General features: G+C 37.2%; 1 long non-coding RNA gene across 1 annotated transcript; it reads left to right on the forward strand.

The window, feature by feature from the left end:
- Nucleotides 1-1627: 1627 nt before the first annotated feature.
- LOC113328271 lies at nucleotides 1628-3990 on the forward strand. Its single transcript, XR_003349333.1, has 4 exons — nucleotides 1628-1810; nucleotides 2541-2627; nucleotides 3378-3560; nucleotides 3693-3990. It is a non-coding gene; the product is annotated as an uncharacterized LOC113328271 (long non-coding RNA).
- The last annotated feature ends 3837 nt before the right edge of the window (nucleotides 3991-7827 follow it).

Below are 7827 nucleotides of genomic sequence, written 5' to 3' on the forward strand. Positions count from 1 at the left end.
CTGCTAGCGAACCCCTCAGACTACAGAAGCATAGTTGGAGCGTTGCAATATCTCACACTTACACGGCCAGACATCGCTTTTGCTGTAAACTATGCCTCACAGTTTCTTCATGCTCCGACCTCTGAGCACATGCTGCTGGTGAAGAGAATTCTGAGATACCTGAAGTCCTCCCTTGGATCTGGCATTACTATTGCCTCAGGTGATGTAACTACTATCTCTGGTTACACAGACTCGGATTGGGCTGGAAGTCCCGATTCTCGACGATCCACTTCAGGCTATTGTGTGTTTGTTGGTTCTACTTTGGTGTCATGGAAATCCAAGAAGCATGCAACCGTATTCAAGTCCTCAACTGAAGCTGAATACAAGGCCCTGTCATGTCTTGCATCTGAAGTTCTGTGGACTGCAACTCTGCTTGAAGAGCTTAACATTACACCCTCTACACCACATCACTTATTCTGCGACAACATGGGAGATCGTGCTCTAGCTCTGAACCCTGTGTTTCATTCTCGTTCAAAGCACATAGAACTGACATATCACTACATCAGAGACCTAGTTCAGGATGAGATTGTAGACATAAAGTTCATTTCGTCAGCTCTTCAGATTGCGAATATCTTCACCAAGGGTCTCCCTCTTCCAATCCTTGATGGCCTTAGAGACAAACTGATGCATTTCTGTGCCTCTCCGGACTCAGTTTGAGGGGGAGTATTAGACAGTAACTTTGTTATTTATGTTTTACTGCTTTCTTTACCGTTTGATTTGTTTGTTTCCTCCTAGGAATATCCTAGGTTTATCCCTTTAGGGTTTCTAGGTCTTGTGTCCTTATCATTAGCTATAAATGCTATGATGTGCTGTCTACCTCATCAACTCTTAATACAAAAACCCTTATCTTTTGAACTGATATCTCTTGCATCATCAATATGTCTGAAACATTGATAACTCTGCATCATTGATACATCAACATCACCACTACCTTTTCAGTTGTCTTACAAAAGACACATCCAAATGGTGCATCTAGTTTGAAACTCCTTTTCACAAGAATCACAACAGTGTCATATACAAGAAAATTAGGGCTCTCTTCCAAAGCAACATCTTGGTTCATATGTGTAAAACAGGTTGAAATTTGACTTGGTTTATGTTGACAGAGCAGACCGTAAAGTAGAAATCTTACTCTCTGAATTTCCTCATTGGCAATTAGTCATGGGGTTTTCAGTTTAGTTTTGTTTCTTATAAAGTTTCTGAAACATTGATTTAATATTAGAAAGGTGTTATTGTTGGTCTACGTCTGATTCATTTCATGGTATGTTTTTACAGGTAGACTCCCCATTCACGTTCCATTATACATGTTGATGGATTGGTACAATATATTACAAACACAATTGTGGGTGCAATGTATTATAATTTGGGAAAATAGGCAAAATGCTCCAAAATGGGGGGTCACCTTGCCAACATGCCCCGGTCATTTGAAAATAAGTCAAAATGCCCCATTCTGTTAATTTACCCGTTAAAGAGAGTTAAGTGGTCAACTAAGGAATCTTGACCAGTCAATGCTGTTTTGAAATGTCACTTTTAGCCTTACTGCTAATTTATAACTTTTATATCTTCTTTTCGTGGTCGGGATTCGTTCACTTTCTGAATCCGTAATGTAATGTCACAGAGACAGAGAGGTATAGATCGAGAGAGGGAGGAGCGAACTAATTGCAGAGAGATAGTTAGATCGAGAGAGAGAGGTGGAACAAGAGATGTTATCGTGAGAAGAGTCAAGGACTCAGAAGAGATTGAAGCCCTAATTCATAAACAGCGAGGGGAATAGGTAAGAACTGAAACCCTAAATTCGTTTTAATTGTTGTTGATTTTCGAATGGATTTTCTGATGAGTGTAGTTGAATGTTTGCTTTTTCTGAAATATTCGTTTAGAGAAAGGAAATTAGGTTTCAATATATTTGGAGATATAGGGTTTCAATTTATTTGGGAATTTCTTGATTCTGAAATTAGAGTAGTTTAATTGGCATACTGGTGGATGTATGGATGAAATGGAATTCACTGAAGCTGAAAGTAATATGCATGATTTGGTTGATGCATATCAACAACGAAATGAATTGTTTTTTGTATGTTCGTTGTTTGTTTCTGAATATTAGAAATTGACATGTGATTGCTTATGGTACTATGATTTCTTTTTTTTTTTTGAATTTTGTTGTTCATAGTGTATGATGTTTTACCCTCAATTGGGTGGTATTTCGTGTGTACCGATGGTGAAGTCTCTTGTAGTAGTTGTAATTTAGGAGGTATTTTTGTACCCTAAATTGGGTATTTTGTATGTACCATGGCCTGTTTTTTTTGTTTTCTAATTTTTTGGTTAAATATTTTTACTTTCTTCAAGATGTATTGTTCAAATTGAGTGACGATATGTACTGTTCTGGAGCATTTTTAGTGCTGCCAATTTAGTTCAATCCTGTAATTTGAGTTAAAGTTCCAGTACTTACTTTTTGTTTGGCTCTCTCAAAGCTGTTGTTTTGAATGGAGACTTCTATGGATTTTCTACAGATGCTCAGCCGTGACTTATCGTTGAAAATTTTCTTGTATTTGATGTTGTTCGTGCTAGTTCTGTTTTGCACTCTTGGCGCAAATTTGGTGAGTATAGTAACCGTAATTATTTAATTTAGCTGTATGCATTCACCTAATTTACTCTTTTTTTGGTAGTTATGCTATGACATAGTTAAACTGTAGGTAATGTTGTGCAATACATATGAACTAGTTTATGGTTGGTTTTAGAAATCCAAGCCTTATGGTTTGATAAAATATTTGTAGCCCAATTATAAGCAGTAATACAAATCCAAGGACGGAACTTATGAACAAAATATGTACGTATTGGATGTTTCACTCGGTATTGGGATAGTTCTGTTTCACTAATACTTATTCATGAACAAGATCTCTTTTTCCACTTATTCTTATGTTTTCGTCTACTTTTTTTGGTTAGCTTATTTTTTCTTAGTTGATCAATCCATTCGTGTATACAACATGCGCTCCTGTTTTTCATCTTAGAGATAAAATCACTTGTAAGATACAAATCTGCAACTCTGGATTGAGTAGCTAGTACCTTAATATTTTCTGAAATGTTGTCAAGTGGATTATGGAGACAGATGAGATTAACGATTTGAATTGGAAGCATATGACATATGACCATAAATTAGCTACTAAATCTAATGGGCTACGCCCATTTTTCAACTATCAAAAACATTGCCACTCATACTTTTGATAATTCTGCGAAGAGTACATACTGTTATGATTGATTGTTGCATTCTGTTTATGGTGACCCAATGTTGCAATAGAATGAATTCTGTCTTACTTATTGAATTGGTTTATTTTTGTTAAATCTTTCAGAACGGGTACTGAGAATAGAGATTTATGTGTAAGTGATATGAGTTGCCAGTACGCGGTGGTAATGTTCCGTCGATCGATATTGGTCGCCTCTGCAGTCTATGCAACACGGTGCACCCTGAACAAGACCCCACTCTGGGACAAAACTCTTGAGATTCATACATGTTACACTGCTTCTCAGTTAATGTAAGCTGCTTCTTCTCTGTATATATATTTTCCATACTAGATCAACATAACTGCATTGTGGACAGACATGTTTGACGGTTTTTGCCAAAAAGACAAACTCATCCGTTTTATTTCTTATTTCACTTTACACAGTGATTTTGCCAAGTTATTGGTGAGATTCCATGCTGGGATAGCTGAAAATAAGCTGAGGGTGGTGTTCAACAAATACTCAAGTCATAAACGTAGTGCCGTTGCTTTACGTGCCCCAGCCAAAAGGCTTTTGGCTTCATGATACAGTTATGGAGAATACAACTGAATTATTCATCATGTATTCTTGAGAGATTTAATGTTAACTGTGTTAGGTCTCTTTTCTACCGTATATCCTATCTATACTTATTAGTCTAGTTTACTGTAAATGATTGATCATTGGTATAATAACCAGTGAATTCAATAAGCTCAAGTAGGGCCGCACAACGAGTAGGGTGGGTAGGACATGGCCTATACCCGTCACCCTACCCGTTTACTGGCGGTTAAGAAAAATTTTACCTGCCACCCAACCCGCCATTAAACGGGTAAGATCCTACCCAACTCATTCTCTGGCGGGTCGGGTAGGGTGGCGGGTATAACCGTTTTTTTTTCCATGACTTTCGGAAGTCTGAAGTTCAGACTCCGAACAAGTTCTATTTCTCAAGAAACAAAAGTATAACCATAAAAAATGTACAAACAAAAGTATTCTCAAGAAAAGAGTTCTATTCTTTTTGAAATAGACGATGAATCCCAGCCCAATTCCATGTTCTTCACGTGACCTTGTTCTTCATATAACAATATCATCACGAAAATCTCTTCATATTGACCTTCTTCTTCAATCATCATCTACGATGATGGAATAAGTACTAAGATCACCAAATAAATCGGCATACAAGTTATTTCTTGTTAGATTCAGTCATAATAGTGAATGATTTGATGCAAAGTTCACTCATAATACCAACATCAAGTAATAATATCACAACAAGTTCTGTATCTGTTAATGTTTGAAAGACAAAATAAGAGGTTAGGAAATTGCTAAATTGTATGAGTTCGAGATAGCTAACTATACTTCAAAAAAAAAGTACAGAACAAGAAGAAGAAGAAGAAACTGCTCCTTTGATAGGTTTAGAACTAACATGCAACTCAGAGCACTGTATTCCACATTGTAACAATGACACCGTTACATGTGCCGGTATCGAAGTGTCCAAGAGGCACCTGGCTGTCCGACATGGAAATATCTAGAAGGTCGAGTGTCCTTATTAATCAGGTTGCTAAAAAGTTAAGATCTATCAGGAACAATTATTTCTGTATTTTTTGTTTTCTGAGTTCACATCTCTTTGCATATATCACCACTACATCAATAAAAAGACACTAAAGCTATATCTGCAACTTCACGGTTTCCTAATGAGATACATGCCAGGTAGTTCTACAACACCTAATATAATACAATGCATTTATATGCTTGAATCATCCTTTACAGTCATCAAAAGATCTGATTTAGGCACTGCGAACTGTAAAGCAATTCTGACTTCAAGCTACATGGCACTTGATTACAACAACATGATAAAATAGAAATCCTTGCACCGAAGGAGAACCAACAAATGTTGATTAAGAGGTCTCAGTATACTTACTAATGGAAATATACATATGGTTATACTATATTTTAAGAAACTGAAAACAGCAGAGACTTGAAAAATGTAGGAGAATCAATGTAGGAAAGTTGTATACCTGACTCTAAGACGTCATCCTCCTTCTCTTCAGCTCCTAGTGTAGATGGATCCATATCAATCGGCGTCCTCAACCTGTTCTGTAGGAGAATCAATGCTTCCACGGTTCAGGGTCTTAAAGAACTACGGAAATGACCAAGTATTCGCTTTCCAGTACTGAAAGCAGATTCACTTGCAACTGAAGAGACGGGAATAGCAAGTATGTCTCTTGCTATAAGTGACAGAATATCAAACCTTGCAGCATTGCTTTTCCACCAAGTCAATATATCAAACTTTGAACCTTCTTTCTTGTCTTTTGTTGGTGAGTAAATCTGCTCCGATAATTATCTTTCCACCTCTGATTTGTCAAAATCCTCCATTGTAGACAACTGGGTTTTACGTTCTTCTCTATGGGCCTTATATCTTCTCTTTCTATGTAACGTAGAACTAGAGCTAGATCTCTCTTGACTAGGACTACCTCCAGTTTCACCTACAGATTCTGACGAGGCTAACACACTTCCTACACCTGCATATTCTACGTTATAAGATGTATATAATTCATTAAAATCCTCTTTCACTTTATCTAATCAATTTTTTACCAATCTTTGTTTCATCCAAGGAATATCATGCACAATCAAGTCTTCTAGTATTACTTGCATTCCACGTTCTTTTTCTCTTGGATCAAGAAGCACAGAAATAAACAATAAAGGATTCATGTTTTTATACTCACCCCAATACTTGTTGTATTTAAGTAACATCTTCTCACCCATATGGCTTAAGTGAGGATCATAATGAGCTTTTTGCCATTCATTTAACTCTCCACGTACATCACAAATTTCCGCCAAAAATGTATGCGAAGTGACATGCGTAGGACCAGAAAACTTAACAGTGGCTTCAAAAAATACCTGTAGATACAGTACTAATTGTTATCAACCGTTGCGTCCATAGAGATGGATGTTGTCATAGCAAAACTTGCAATAAATTTGCTCCAGTTGATAATGCATATTAAACCATGTACAGTAATAATACCCTGCAGGGCCTGTACCATTCAAACTATGCTATTCTAACAAGACACGGAATCACAAACAGAGACAGTTGGAATGAGCAATCAACAAACACTGACAAGTGACAGACGAGGTAAGATTCAACGAGTGATCAACAAAAGTTGAGACTAACCACCTTGACTATCGCAGTCTACAATCCATCTACTGGTTTCAGACTTTGTTTTGTATCATGCAATCAGTTCTAAGTTTCAGACCTTGCTTTGTTTCATGCAATCAGTTCTAAAATGGTTGATAAAAAAAGATAAAATACCTGTAAAAACGGAACTATGACTCGAGTATTAGCCCAATCATACTTTTCAGGAGCATGCACACGAGGCTTTTTTTCTTGGCTTTTCTCCGACCAGCTACGGGTTCTTCAGGAGCATCAGAATCAGATGAAGTGGATTCATATTCATCGGGAACATCTGTACTGTCAATAGCATCAATATTAACACCCATTTATGGTTCATCGGGAATATCGAAGATAAACCTCTCACGAAATGCTTTATCTGACCGTGCTAGCCTTATAAAGGCTTTTTCATATTTTTTTCGCGGAATCCAACATCAGAAAAATGGAGTTCCATCTTGTTTTTACATCTAATATTAATCCTTTTTTATACTCAATTCTTTCGTCAAATACAACTTCTAAGAACTTCTTCATCCTAGCAGGAGAGGCTGTGACGTATTTAACCACTGACCTGATTCTTGACACTGAAGTATTATACTTCTTCAACCCATCCTTAACAACTAAAGCTAATACGTGGGCAACACATCTGACATGCAAATGTTTACCTCCAATAATTGATGATCCCCAACTGAAAACTCTCTCCTTGACATATTCTATTGCTTTTTTATTTGCAGATGCATTGTCGAGAGTGATGGTGAACACTCTCTCAAGCCCCCACTCGATCAAACACTTCTTCAATGTTCTTCCAATATGTTCACCTCCATGACTAGTGATTAAACAAAAACATATGATTCTTTTGTGTAATTTCCAGTGGTCATCGATAAAGTGGGCAGTAACTACCATGTAGTTGTAGTTCTGAATGGACGTCCAAGTATCTGTTGTGAGACAAACTCTAACCTTGTTCACCTTGAAATAGTTCACCAACTTGGCCTTTTCAGTCACAAACAACCTGCATATATCACGATAGACGGTCATCCGAGATGGAAGTTTGAACCTCGGCTCAAGATACCTTCAAAATGCTATGAACCCTTCACCCTCAACCATTCAGAAAGATTGTTCATCTGTGATTATGAAATTTATCAAGGCTCTCCTACATGCTTCTTGACAAAACGTATCCCCAACCATACATTGATGATCTCCCAGATTGCTAGGCTGTGCAGATTCTACTGTATCCAAATACTTCTGAAACTTAGTCAAATGCCAGTTCAAATTAGATGTTCCATAATCCTTACCACCAACCTTATATTTACCACCTTCACAGTAGTTACACTTCCCCCATGTAATACCAACTTCATCAACACTCCTTTCGAAATGATCCCATACCC

The sequence above is a fragment of the Papaver somniferum genome, unplaced genomic scaffold, assembly GCF_003573695.1.
Source record: "Papaver somniferum cultivar HN1 unplaced genomic scaffold, ASM357369v1 unplaced-scaffold_107, whole genome shotgun sequence".
Taxonomy (NCBI): domain Eukaryota; kingdom Viridiplantae; phylum Streptophyta; class Magnoliopsida; order Ranunculales; family Papaveraceae; genus Papaver; species Papaver somniferum.